This window comes from Myxine glutinosa, chromosome 2 (assembly GCF_964187855.1).
Source record: "Myxine glutinosa chromosome 2, kmMyxGlut1.1, whole genome shotgun sequence".
NCBI lineage: Eukaryota > Metazoa > Chordata > Myxini > Myxiniformes > Myxinidae > Myxine > Myxine glutinosa.
This window is the reverse complement of record NC_136262.1, coordinates 159,637,010-159,651,657: the sequence shown is the minus strand read 5'-3', so window position 1 is coordinate 159,651,657 and position 14,648 is coordinate 159,637,010. Positions and strand designations below refer to the sequence as shown.

Sequence of the window (14,648 nt, the reverse complement as noted above, 5' to 3'; positions counted from 1 at the left end):
TCATCTTGGAAGACAAAGTTTCCTCGAAAGGCTGCACGAGCAAATGGAAGCAATGTTTCTTCCAGAATGACCCTGTACTTGAACTGGTTCAGGTTTCCATTCAGAACAGCAGGTCAGTTTTGCCCCCTGCATGAAAAGCAGCCCAAACGGTCACCCCACCACCTCCAGCTTGGACTATTGGCATTATACAATCTTCGTTGTGGGCCTCATGCACTTGTCTGCGCACTCGGACGTGGCCATCTTGACGATAGACCAGAAATCTAGACTCGTCACTGAAGGTCACGTGATTCCAGTGTCCTGGCTGCCATTGACGGTGCTCTCTGGCCCACTACAATCAGCGCTGGCTGTGTTGTCTGGTCAGGCGTGGCTTTCTCAGGGGACGCCTGGCACGATAGCCTGCTTGAACCAGTCGTTGGTTGACTAGCCTTCTGGATACAGGCACATTTGTCAGTTGCTGCCACTCAGCCCTAAGCCGATTCGCTGACTTGGTATGGCCATTGCAGACTAACCGGTGCAGCTGGCGATCATCTCTCCTTGTGGTTCTGCGGGGACGTCCTGGCCTCGGTATTGGAGTAGGGACACCCCTCTGAGCATTTCGTTTCAGGATCTTTGACACCTGACCTTGAGTGATGCCATACTGCCGAGCAATAGCACACTGTTTCATGCCAGAATTTCGTAAAGCCACCACTCCATGACAAACAGCATTGTCAAGTTGACGGACCATCGCCAGAGGAAGCGGCAATAACTTTTGTAGACGTGCAGCAGTTGTTTTCCACTAATACAGAACGCAACAACCCTTATATACCCGATTGTGAAGCCAATCGTCAAATGTACCTGTCCTTACATTTTGTCACGCCACCTGTGATATAATCCTGTTATTGACTTCTTGCTGTGAAAGACAATCAGTGACATGGTTCTTTCAACAAAGACATCACCGAAGGGTAAAATAAACTCACCAGATTGATATACTGAGTTCAGAAAGTAAACCCAAGTCAAGAAAAAAAAATATTCCAAATTAAATGCCAAGTCTGTAGGTACTTTCACATTGCCCTTATAAGCCTGGCGTGCGCTTAACGGTTTAGATGGTTGGTTTGAGATCTTCAGGTTAATATGGTCTTGAGTTCGAGACACTGTCATGCCGTTGAATTAACACCATGTGGGTTGACTCCACCACCTGTCATCTTTCCGAGGTCAGCAAAATGAGTACCAGATGACTGGTTATAAAGAGGCATTGCATCAGCAGCAGACGTGCCCACAGAAAATGATGCAAACAGCAGCTGCAGGCTGCACACGAACCACCACCATTTATCCTTATTCATCGACATCACGTGCTACCTGGCAGGTGATATATATCCTCGGAACAATGATGAATCATCCTGCCTGTTAAACACTAGGAAGACAGCTTACAGTTGTGTCGGGATTCGAACCCAGGCTGGACAGCTTGAAAGTGGAGAGTGCATACCTCTAGGCCATCCTGCCAATCCTACCAATGCTTTTGCTTTTGGCAATGACGTCAAGACAAATCTCACACTCTTACGATGTCTCTCCGAAAAGACCGACTGGACAACCCTCCCATCCACTTTCTGAATAATCCTCTCCAAGACGTTCTGTCACTCAATCTTTTGGGTCTCACTATCTGCCATGATCTTTCCTGGGAAAACCACATTTCAAATCTGGCCTCCAAAGCCAGTCGCCGACTGGGCATCCTCCGTCGTACGAAAGTCCTTCCTTGGTACACCTGAGCTCCTCACCACTTACAAGGCTTTCATCCACAGCTCTATGGAATACTGCTCTCCCCTCTGGTCTGGTGCTCCTGCCTCACACCTAGCTCGTCTTCACGCTGTTGAAACCAAAGCGTTCAGAATCATTGGAATCTCCTGCGATGAAGCTAACTCCAAGGGCCTTTCACTCACTCACCGCAGGCAGGTTGGTGGTCTTTCCGTCTTCTACCAACTCCTCTCTGGCCTTGCCCCCCCCCCCAGCTCTCTCTGGGCTCTGTCCCCCAAATATTCCCACAGGTCGCACAAGATCTGCCTGCAACCCTCTTATGGTTAAACTGCCAAAATCAAGACTTTCTGCTCACCTTCACTCCTTCATTCCTCTTTTCTCCCGCCTCTGGAACAAACTCCCTCACTCTCTTCAATCCCACTCCACCCTCCAGGTCTTTAAAACAACTGTTCACCACCATCTCTTATCTTACCCCATCCAAAACCTTGATCTTTTCTACCCCTGCTAATTTCGGTCCCCTTGTGTTTTATACCTCCCCCCCCCCCCCCTTCCCACGCCTCCTCCCCCCAAGCCCTCTCCCTCCCACACTTCTCCCTGCTCTCAAATGTTGTGGTTGTGTGCTTCCCCTTCTCTCCCCATCTTGTCTTCCGCTCCCTCTTTTTATATATTTTGTTTGTCTGGTTGATTTGTTTGTGAAATAAATGTTAGCTCTTTCACGAGCCTCGATTCAGTATACAAAAAAAAAAAGAAAAAAAAAAAAAAAAGACAAAAAGCGTTCACAGTGCCCTTGAAATGTGGTACTTACATCATCCAAGACGTGTCAAGTTTTTCAATTTCTCAATTCTCGTATCGCTTGACTTCAATGCACTTGTTACATTTGTCCTTCATTCAGTCTCTGCCAGTAAAATAGAAGTTTTGCAGTTCCTTCAGCCACGTTCCATTTGTTTCATTCATTCGTCCATTCAAACTCTGCTACGAGCCTTCAGATAATGTAAAAAAAGAAGAATGCCGAGGTTTCATGGACACCGTGTTGCTGAGACCTTGAATGTGTTCTTGGATGACACTCAAAATGCTACCTTGAAAAATCCCAAGTAGTGGGGACATTTAAGCTCGTTTGAGGTGGTCATCTTCAATGTTCATTGCCTCGAGCTTGGTTGGCACCGCTTGGTGGTTCAGTCGCATCTGCCAGCCATCCTGATCACACCAGGGGTCATCTAAAAGAGTCATGTCCACATTTAAAAATGAGCCATAAATTTCGCTACGATAGAGTATGAGCGTTTTTGAGGATGACCCTGGATTAGGATGACTCACAAATGTGACCGAACCACAAACTGGTGCCATACACCACCGTCACCACATGCGGCGCGGCCACCATGAGTTCGTGGATTTCTTGTGCGCAAATGATTTTGTGATCGGAGCTAATTCAGAATTTTGTGAATTAAAAAATAATTACAAGAGAGGATTGTACATTCCTTAGGGCACCATTATTTCGATATATATACACCTTACCATCACCGCTACCGACATACCATCTTAAATTATTTATTTATATACACCTTACCTACATACCATCTTAGATTATTTATTTATATACACCTTACCATCACCGCAACCTACACACCATCTTAAATTATTTATTTATATACACCTTACCGACATACCATCTTAAATTATTTATTTATACACACCTTACCATCGTAGCCTGGTGTTGGCTTAGCGGTTAGGGTGCTGGCTTGGGATCCGAGGATCCTGGGTTCGTAATCCCGGTCGATCACTGAATTAACGCCAGGGGGGTTGACTCAGCCTGTCATCCTTCCGAGGTCGGCAAATTGAGTACCAGCTTGCTGGGATGAATGATCATGGTGTGTACCCCGATTTAGAAAAGGTACACCGTATCCCTGCGCATCGTAAGAGCGTGACCAAGGGTTGGCGTCAGGAAGGGAATCCGGCCATAAAAACATTGCCTCAAACAGGGAACCATGATTGTCATGGGGCCCGCAAGGCTAACCCCCGCTCTAGCGGGGTAAATGGCCTTAAAACGATCAATCATTCATTCATTACCATCACCGCTACCTACATACCATCTTAAATTATTTATTTATATACACCTTACCGACATAACATCTTAAATTATTTATTTATATACAGTCACGTGAAAAAGTAAGTACACCCCATGTAAAGTTTTGACTTTTTCAACATATTTCAACATACAGCTATTTGATCTTCATTTCAACCATATTGATAGATAAAGGTGAAATAATATAACAAATATCATGAAACATTTACATTTTGTCGTCCATTGTATAATTTAAATAAACATAAATGCAAATTTCACATGTGGAAAAAGTAAGTACACCCCCACATTTATCACTACTTCAAATACCTAAAATTAGAATCAGGTGCACCAACTCAGGTGCAAATGATTAGAACATCGTTAGAGAGGATCTTGGAGGAATCTGTCTTATTTAAACCTCAGACATTTAGTTTGGTTTGCTCTTTGTTGTTGAAGTGTGCGGTGTCACCATGCCAAGATCAAAAGAGCTCTCTGAGGCCTTCAGAAAGAAGGTTATAGATGCATACGAGTCTGGGAATGGATTTAAAAAGATCTTCAAACAATTTGAAATCAATCATTCGACTGTCCGGAAGATCATCTACAAGTGGAGAAGATTCCAAACAACTGCCAACTTTTTCAGGCCAGGCCGCTCCAGCAAGTTCAGCCCGAGAGCAGACCGCAAGATGCTGAAAGAAGTCTCTAAGAACCCCAGAAGGTCATTGTAGTGAAATTATACCAAAGTTGAACCCAGGAGACATTCTCGCTTCAGCCACTGAAGGGCGTCTATAAAACCTGGGACGTCCGCGACGCTGGCCACTCCTGTGACATTTACTTTACATGTAGTCTTGAATGGTACGTATATGCTAGACTCGCACATATATGCTAGACTTGCTTGCTTTGACTATTATATCGGTCCTCTCTGTATGATACCAAGATCCTGATATCTATTGCATGACTGTATTTTTTACAGGATGATGCCAGAGATCTAATTGAGATTAAACCTACCTATGGGACAAAGTTGTGGACCTGATTGATTTTTCACAACATTTAATCTCAATTAAGATCTACGGAAATGGCGGGACACAAGATGATCAATGTACCGATACTCGGCTCCGACCCACAAGCTGAGGAATCGGGCTCGGTGTTCGCTCACTGGCTCAAAACGCTGGAGAACCAGTTCGGCGCCCAGGATGTCGTACCCACCGCTGAAACGAAGCTGTCTGTGCTACAGACCAAAGTCGACCACCAACTTTACAGGAGCATCGCTCGATGTACGACGTACGATGCCGCAGTGGAAGAGCTAAAGCGACTCTACATTAAGAAACGGAGCGTGGTGTACAACAGGCATCTGCTCGCCACGCGACGTCAACAGCCAACCGAGTCGATCGACCGCTTCGCTCAGGAGCTGCGGCACCTCCTCGCGGACAGCACTCAAGAGGTACGGACACACGAGCAAGTCCAGGACGATCTTGTCCGAGACGCTTTCGTCTCTGGAATCAGCTCTACAGATCTGAGACTCAGGCTCTTGGAGACAGCTGACCTGACGTTCACGGAGGCCCTACGGTTGGCCAACGTTTACACTGAGGCCCGGAAACAATCCACCGCTTATGACCACGCACGGGTCGTCGCGGGGACTTCTCAACTCGCGCGACCGGAGAGGGCTACCGCTGAGGATACGGGTGCGGGCTCGACTGCGGCCGAGCCCCTGGCCGCTCCTGAGGTGGACTCGGATTCCGGCCTGGCAGCAGCTACAGCAGCCAGGCCCAGGCCTGACCGGAACGCGACGTGTTATTTTTGTGGCAATCGGCAGCATCCCAGGTCAGCGTGTCCGGCTCGGGAAGCCATATGCCATTTGTGTTCTACTAAAGGACATTTTGCGAAAGTGTGCAAGAAGACCGCGCGGGGCACACGAGCACACGCGACCTTGAACGGGCTTATCGCGGAGCCAACGGACCGAGCACAGAACGGGGCGCCTCACCCGGCTTTGATGAGCGCTCCTCCTCCTCGCGGGTCCCTGGCTGCACGCACGTCCTTGGTGAGATACACCGGGCCGCCGAAACAAATGGCGCAAACGCGACCGGCCGCGGAGCGACCGACCTTGACTGGCGTTCGAACGCCTTCCTCAAACAAACAAAAGGTTCCGGCTTTGAAAGCTCCTCCTGTTGAGCAACAAATGCTGCACGTGACACGAGCGCCATCTGACGGTTTTTCGTACGAACTACACGCTCTTGCTCCAGTGCGTGAAAGAACGATTGACTGCGATCTTTCGCACGGGACACGAGCGCCATCTGACAGCAGCTCGTACGAACTACACGCTCTTGCTCCGGCACGACCAACTATGCGTTTGGCACGGGGGCCCTCCGGAGGCTCCTCGAACGACCGGAAAACTGCAGCCGGTGTGGGATCCACGCGCGAGGCGCGATCTTCTCGCTCGGACGGCGCAATACCTGCCGGATCTTCTGGCCATGATCAGGCCATTATCCCACTCTTGGTCGAAGGCATTTTTGCGCGGGCCCTAATCGACACAGGATCTACGGATAGTTTCATCGATCAGCGGCTGGTGCGTCAACATGGGTGGCCGGTTATCGGGACTACACGACGGATCTTCATGGCCTCCGAAGGACTTCGGCTCAGCACGAAGGGGGGATATCGATTGAAACTTGTGATAAAGGGACGCATGTTTTCCGATGTACATCTCATGGTCTTGCCTGCTTTATGTGCGGACATCCTGTTAGGACACGATTTTCTTAAGCGACATGGACGTTTGGAAATTGAATTCGGTCGGACGGACACGCTTGCTGTGTGTGCACTCGTGAAAATGGAAATTGAGCCTCTTTCGCTGTTCCCCAACCTGACCACTGACTGCACTCCTGTAGCGGTAAAATCGCGGCGCTACTCACGAGCGGACGCGCAATTCATTGCGGGAGAAACGGCCCAACTCTTGAAGGACGGTGTGATCGAACCTAGCCGGTCGCCGTGGCGGGCACAGGTCCTAGTGGTGAGAAGTGAGGCCCATCGCCGGCGCATGGTAATCGACTACTCACAGACGGTTAATCGCTTTACACAGCTGGACGCCTACCCCTTACCGGGGATGGACGCGCTAGTACGACTGGTGGCCCAGTACTCCGTCTACAGCACTCTTGATCTGCGTAGTGCGTATCATCAGATCCCCATCTCTAGGGCTGATCGCATCTATACCGCCTTCGAATCGGGTCAAAGGTTATACCAGTTCACCCGATTACCTTTTGGGGTAACGAACGGGGTCTCCTGTTTTCAGAGGGCTATGGATGACCTCGTTACTAAGGAGAACTTGACAGATGTCTTTGTCTATCTGGACAATCTTACGGTTTGTGGGTATGACCAGGAGCATCACGATGCTAATCTGAAGCGCTTCCTCGAGGTCGCGCATAGGTATCGCCTAACCATGAATGAGGCTAAGTGTCGCTACTCTCAACGCACGATAGATCTTCTGGGGTACACCGTGACCCATGGCTCAGTCTCTCCGGATAAGGAGCGTCTGCGACCTTTGCTTGATATGGCCCCGCCCGGCGATCGAGCTTCACTGAAGCGAGCTCTCGGGCTGTTCGCCCACTATTCGAAGTGGGTGCAAAATTTCTCTGCGAAGCTCCGCCCCCTCATGGCCTGCGACACGTTCCCCATGAGCCTGGCCGCCTTGGCGGCCTTCGGGGGCCTTAAGGCCGACATCGCGGGCGCCGCTGTGGCGACGATCGACGAGAGCGAATCTTTCGTCTTGGAAAGTGATGCATCGGATCATGCGATAGCGGCGACTCTCTCCCAGGTGGGGTGCCCTGTGGCTTTCTTTTCGCGGACTCTCACCTCCGCTGAGCGGAGGCATTCGTCTGTCGAAAAGGAAGCGTACGCGATCGTCGAGTCAATTCGGCGATGGCGACCGTACTTACTCGGGTGATGCTTCCAAATCATCACGGACCAACAAAGCGTTGCGTTCATGTACGACACCTTACATGCTCAACGTATTAAGAATGAGAAAATCACTCGCTGGCGTATCGAACTCGCCGACTTCTGCTGCACCATCAAATACCGCCCGGGGAAGGATAACCTGGTCGCCGACGCCTTATCGAGGCCGACTACGTGCGCGGGGATCGTAACTTTGGAGGGGCTGCGCGCTTTGCACGACACTATGTGTCATCCAGGGGTGGCGCGTTTCGCTCATTTTGTGCATAGTGGTAATCTGCCGTACTCGATTGAAGAGATCCGCCGGATCTGCCGAGACTGCGCTATATGTGCGGAACTCGAGCCGCGTTTTGACAACCCTCCCATGGGGACGCTGGTTAGGGCTACTAGACCGTGGGAGAGATTGGCGATGGATTTCAAAGGACCACTGCCGGTGTCGAGCAACTCTCGCTATCTGCTCACTATCGTTGATGAGTACTCACGATTCCCTTTTGCTTATACGTGCGGGGATATGACGGCAGCCACAGTCATACGGTGCCTGCAGAATTTGTTTTCCATGTTTGGGTATCCGGCCTACGTGCATACCGATCGGGGTGCGGTGTTCCTGTCGCAGGAGGTGCGAGGTTATTTGCTCCAAAATAATGTTGCTTCGAGTTACACCACACCGTACAGACCCCAGGCGAATGGGCAGATTGAACGCTTCAATGGGATTATATGGAGGGCCGTCATGCTAAGCCTCCGGACCCTCGGCCGGGGTCTCGATAAATGGGCTTGGTTGCTACCTGCGGCCCTGAACTCAATCAGGGCTCTCCTATGTACGGCCACCAACCAGACTCCCCACGAAAGACTGTTCCACCACCCTAGAAGCTCGGGTAGTATCCGATCTTTACCCAGCTGGCTCGCTGAGCCGGGGCCAGCCTATCTCAAACGAGCGGTGCGCACAAGCAAGTACGACCCCTTTGTGGATAAGGTGCAGGTACTCCAGGCTAATCCCGAGCATGCGCGCGTGATGATGGCAGATGGACGCGAGTCCACTGTCTCCGTACGCCATCTCGCCCCTTGTGGGGTCATCGACCCTTATAGGGATATCGACGAACCGATCTATGAGTCTATGGACTCTACCGAAGCTTCCTCTATGGAACCTTTGCCGTCACCTCTGTCGTCATGTACACCCTTGCCTGAAGGCTCTGAGGTGCCCCCTCCTACATCTGCCTCCAGCGGCTACTCCGACGCAGGGGACTCCGGGCTTGGGGACGCCGTACCCGGTAGTTTCCGGACACGGGCTGGCAGGGTAGATCGCCACCCCGACCGCTACGGGTGGACCGACTGACATGGAATGACGTACCCAATCAATTAATGCTGACGCATGCTTGCGATCTGCCTAGCGGCAGTATAGTTCTAAAGGCGGGGAGAATGTAGTGAAATTATACCAAAGTTGAACCCAGGAGAAATTCTCGCTTCAGCCACTGAAGGGCGTCTATAAAACCTGGGACGTCCACGACGCTGGCCACTCCTGTGACATTTACTTTACATGTAGTCTTGAATAGTACGTATATGCTAGACTCACACATATATGCTAGACTCGCTTGCTTTGACTATTATATCGGTCCTCTCTGTATGATACCAAGATCCTGATATCTATTGCATGACTGTATTTTTACAGGATGATGCAAGAGATCTAATTGAGATTAAACCTACCGATGGGACAAAGTTGTGGACCTGATTGATTTTTCACAACAGTCATCACGGGACCGACAGGTAGCTCTTGCCACTGTTGATGTCAAAGTGCACGAATCTACCATTGGAAAGAGGCTGCACAAATTTGATCTACATGGGAGGTGTGCCAGGAGGAAACCTTTGCTGTCCAGAAAGAACATCAGGGCAAGACTAAAGTTTGCAAATGAACACCTAGGCAAAGACCAGCACTTCTGCAACAATGTGCTCTGGACAGATGAGTCAAAGGTAGAGCTATTTGGCCACAGTACCAGAAGACATGTTTGGCGAAAACCAAAGACAGCATTTGACCACAAGAATCTGATACCAACTGTAAAGTTTTCTGATACCAACTGTGTGATCTCTGATCATCAATTTGGATTCAGACCAGGTCATTCTACTCTGGACATGTTGCTTCTGCTGTCTCAACAATGGATGGAGGTCCTCAATGCCAAATAGGAAATCAGAGCTGTCTCCCTTGACATATCAAGGGCCTTTGATACGGTCTGGCACCCAGCTCTGCTCACCAAACTCTCCTCCTATGGTATCCATGGAAATCTCCACTCATGGCTTGCGGACTTCCTCTCTGGTCGTCGGCAACGCGTGGCTCTGAATGGATTTCTCTCATCTCCCCTGCCTGTTCTGGTTGGAGTTCCCCAAGGTAGTGTTCTGGGCCCTGTGCTATTTCTGGTCTTCATCAATGATCTCTCCGACTCTCTGGAAAATCCTCTCTATCTCTTTGCTGATGACTCCACTATCTGCCGCTCCATTCCTCATCCCTCAGATCGGCAGTCTGCAGCCTCCTCACTCTCTGCAGACCTCGACAAAATCACAGACTGGTCAAACAAGTGGAACATGTCTTTCAATCCTGACAAATCTCACACTCTTACAATGTCTCTCCGAAAGGACCGACTGGAAAACCCTCCCATCTACTTTCTCAACAATCCTCTCCAAGAAGTTCTGTCGCTCAAGCTTTTGGGTCTCACTATCTGCCATGATCTTTCTTGGGAAAACCACATTTCCAAGCTGGCCTCCAAAGCCAGTCGCCGACTGGGCATCGTCCGTCGTGCGAAGTCCTTCCTTGGCACACCTGAGCTCCTCACCACATACAAGGCTTTCATCCACAGCTCAATGGAATACTGTTTCCACCCTCTGGGCTGGTGCTCCTGCCTCACACCTAGCTCGGCTTCACGCTGCTGAAACACACACACCAAAGCTTTCAGAATCATTGGAATCTCCTGCGATGAAGTTAACTCCGAGGGCCTTTCACTCACTCACCGCAGGCAGGGTAGGTTGGTGGTCTTTCTGTCTTCTACCGACTCCTCTCCGGCGTTGCTCCCCCAGCTCTCTCTGTGCTCTGTCCCCCCAATATTCCTTCAGGTCGCACAAGATCTGCCTGCAACCCTCTTATGGTTAAACTGCCAAAATCTAGGCTCTCTGCTCACCTTCACTCTTTCATTCCCCTTTTCTCCCGCCTCTGGAACAAACTCCCCCACTCCCTTCAATGCCACTCCTCCCTCCAGGTCTTTAAAACAGCTGTTCACCACCATCTCTTATCTTCCCCCATCCAAAACCTTGATCTTTTCTACCCCCACTAATTCACCCCAGATACACTTTGTTTTTTTTGTTTTTGTTGAAATTCCAACTTCTTTCCTGTAAGTCCTTGCAGTGTTCATATGTTTTATACCTCTCCCACCTCCCCCCAAGCCCTCCCGCTCCCCCTCCCACATTTCTCCCGATGTCCCTGCTCTCAAATGTTGTATTTGTGTCCTTCCCCCTCTCTCCCCATCTTGTGTACCAAGCATGGTGGTGAAAATATTATGGTTTGGGGCAGCTTTGCTGCATTAGGGCCTGGGCAGCCCACCATCATAGAATCCACTATGAATTCTTCATTGTACGAGAGGGTGCTTGAGGATAATGTGAGGCCATCTGTCGGAAAGTTGAAGCTCAACCGAAGGTGGACCTTGCAACATGACAATGACCCTAAACATACCAGTAAATCCACCAAGGAATGGCTGAAAAGAAACAAATGGAGGGTTCTGGAATGGCCAAGTCAAAGCCCGGATCTAAATCCCATCGAGATGTTGTGGGGGGATTTGAAACGAGCTGTGCATGCAAGAAACCCCTCAAACATCGCACAGCTGAAAGAATTCTGCATGGAGGAGTGGGCAAAATTTCTCCCAGTCGATGTCAGAGACTGGTAGACAGTTATAAGAAACGCCTACTGGAGGTTGTTTCTGCCAAAGGGGGCAATACCACCTATTAGAGCCAAGGGTGTACTTACTTTTTCCACGTGCGAAATTTGCATTTATGTTTATTTAAATCATACAATGGACTACAAAATGTAAATGTTTCATGGTATTTGTTATATTATATCACCTTTATCTTTCAATATTGTTGAAATGAAGATCAAATAGCTGTATGTTGAAATATGTTGAAAAGGTCAAAACTTTACATGGGGTGTACTTACTTTTTCACGTGACTGTGCACCTTGCCATTACCGCTACCGACATAACACCTTAAATTATTTATTTATTTAGTCTATGTTGCAAATAAGCAGCAATTAATGACAATAATCGGCGAATATCTGTAAAACATTCTGAACTAGAACGCCACTCAGTAGAGCGCATACTCCCGTCGTAGGTCAAGTTGGAATAGTACGATTTCACAAAAGTTTGAGGGAGTAGTTCAGTGACAACACAAGACAAGACAACACAACACAAGACAAGACAGACACTGCACAGATATATATATATTTAGAATATATAGAAGATAATGTTAAAAAAAAACAAGGCAATTTCACTTACATTTTCGGATTCAGCATTCAATTCCATATAGGTGAGTGTATTTTGAGGCATGTGTGACTTCAAATAAAATTCTAAGCCAGGAAAACGTCGTTTCATTCCTTAGGGATACAACATGTAAAACTGGCCCAAACGCCAAAACAAAACTCGCTCATTTTAAGTCGTACAAGCTAATGCGACCACTCATTATTCTGGGAAGAATCTCGTGCACATGTTTGTCACACTTATAACTCACCTAAGTCTTTATAAGTTCATCAAATACTGACACCGCGATTGACATTCGCCGAGGTAAATGTTGATCTCGGACTCTTCTGAGGTAAAAAAGGAAAAGAAAGAAAAAAGCAGTTTTAATGCATTATACGTATCAAACGATACATTTTATGAAACAGGGAGACCGAATACACACTTTGTTGGTTTTAAAATGACAGAATAAGTCTTTATTAGAAAAAAACAAAAAGGAACTTTGAAGACGACGCTGCGAACAAAATACACCGCTCTAACGCATAACCACGAGTTTAAACTACATTTACAACAAATATGAAAACTATTTTCATATCACAATGTTAAATATAGAATATATAGAAGATAATGTTTAAAAAAATGAGCCCTATCTTCCAATGGTAAACAATCCTTCAACAAATTCCTGAATCCGGAATAATATTCTGAGCTTCACCAAAAACTAATCAATTCTTCCTTATCCCAAGGGCAATCATCCCACCAACTTTCATCCAAATCTGTTCAGAACGTTTCCAGATATCTTGCTCACAAACACATACACACATGGACACGGATCGAATGCATTACTCCCTGGCGGGAGCAACTAGAACAGCACCCGGTAGCAAGCACACCTCCGCCAGGCTGAACACTTTACGTTTTGTATGCCACCAACAGGTAGGATCTGTATCCGGACTTGGACCAAAATCGAATCGGCTTGTTCTTGTCACCTCCCCAACTCATCCACCAAGTTTTGTAATTCGTCATCCACAACTTTTTGAGATATCCTGCTCACAAACAAACAGACAGCGTTGAAAACAACTTCCATCCACCTTCAGTGACGGAAGTAACAAGATGAAAACAATGATAGTTCAAAACATTGTCACATCGACATTTATTGATATGTCGTTTTACATACTATATGCCAGCAATCCGCAAGCACCTTCAGAAGTAAGTACCTTTCTGTTCACCACCCTGGTGGGCCCGTCCACATGACGCAGACAAACCGTGCCTGATCACGTGACTTCCATTTGATGGTGTGTGCACACCACAGCCCGGGTGTGCGTCAGTGCCCCTCTGATCATGGAGCCAGTTGCGTCACTTATCTGGAAGCTCGCAGCTAACATCAATAACCTCTTAGAAGCCTGTGTGGGGACTCAGAGCCACGGACAATGAATGCAGCAGACATTTGCAGTGTTGTCTCTTTACAAAATCGATTTGGTTCAAACGTAATTTCCAAATTACTTTGCGTTTCGAACTGAGTTTGTATTTCAGCAGAATTATTATTTTCTTTCACAAACAAGGGCAATCTCGGAATGCAAAATTCAGGACTCAAAAACTTTTGGTAACACATCAATTTGAACACCCACGTACGGTAATCAATAATTTCGATATTGCTAACTCAATTCCCTTGAATTTGTGTCTATTTCCTCGATTTCCATGAATTTCACTCTTGTGTTGTAGATGTACAGACAGTTCATCTCCCTTGATGTCAACTTTTCTATTTCAAACACGTATATCAGGGAGAGCGGGGCACCTTGAACATTTGGCTCGACACCGGAAATGCCAAACAAATCAAACTTCCATTGTGGGCCAAAAACCTGTTTTGACTTCAAGTTAAATTCTGCCAGAGGCAACGTTAATCAGCATTTTTCCATCACGGTCAATTTTGATGTTAAAAATAAGTCCGAAGTGGTTCAACGTGTGGGGGTACCTTGAACCTTGCAAAATGCTTCTTTTTTTCTTTTTGTATACAAGATCAAGGCTCGTGTAAGAGCTAACATTCATCAAACAAAGACAAACTGACACGTAAAACATATGTTAAAGGGAGCGGGAGACAAGATGGGGAGAGAGAGGGAAGCACACAAGTACAACATTTGAGAGCAGGGACATCGGGAGATCTGTGGGAGGGAGAGGGCATGGGAAGGGGGGGGGGGGGGGGGAGAGGGTGGGAGAGGTATAAAACACATGGACACTGCTAAGACTTCCAGGAAAGAAGTCGGTATTTCAAAAAAGTGGATCTGGGGTGAATTAACGGGGGTAGAAAAGATTCAGGTTTTGGATGGGGGAAGATAGGAGATGGTGGTGAACAGTTGTTTTAAAGACCTGGAGGGAGGAGTGGGATTGAAGAGAGTGAGGGAGTTTGTTCCAGAGGCGGGAGAAAAGAGGAATGAAAGGGTGAAGATGAGCAGAGAGTCTTGATT

General features: G+C 47.9%; 1 long non-coding RNA gene across 1 annotated transcript in view; it reads right to left on the bottom strand.

The window, feature by feature from the left end:
* LOC137421129 (uncharacterized) overlaps positions 1-13,487 on the bottom strand; it is a 61,186-nt gene extending 47,699 nt beyond the window's left edge. Inside the window, exons 1-3 of the long non-coding RNA XR_013622585.1 lie at positions 13,404-13,487; positions 13,080-13,232; positions 12,467-12,542 (exon numbers count right to left, since the gene is read on the bottom strand). This is a non-coding gene — a long non-coding RNA (uncharacterized LOC137421129). The remainder of the gene's footprint in view (positions 1-12,466; positions 12,543-13,079; positions 13,233-13,403) is intronic.
* Between the last annotated feature and the right edge of the window lie 1,161 nt (positions 13,488-14,648).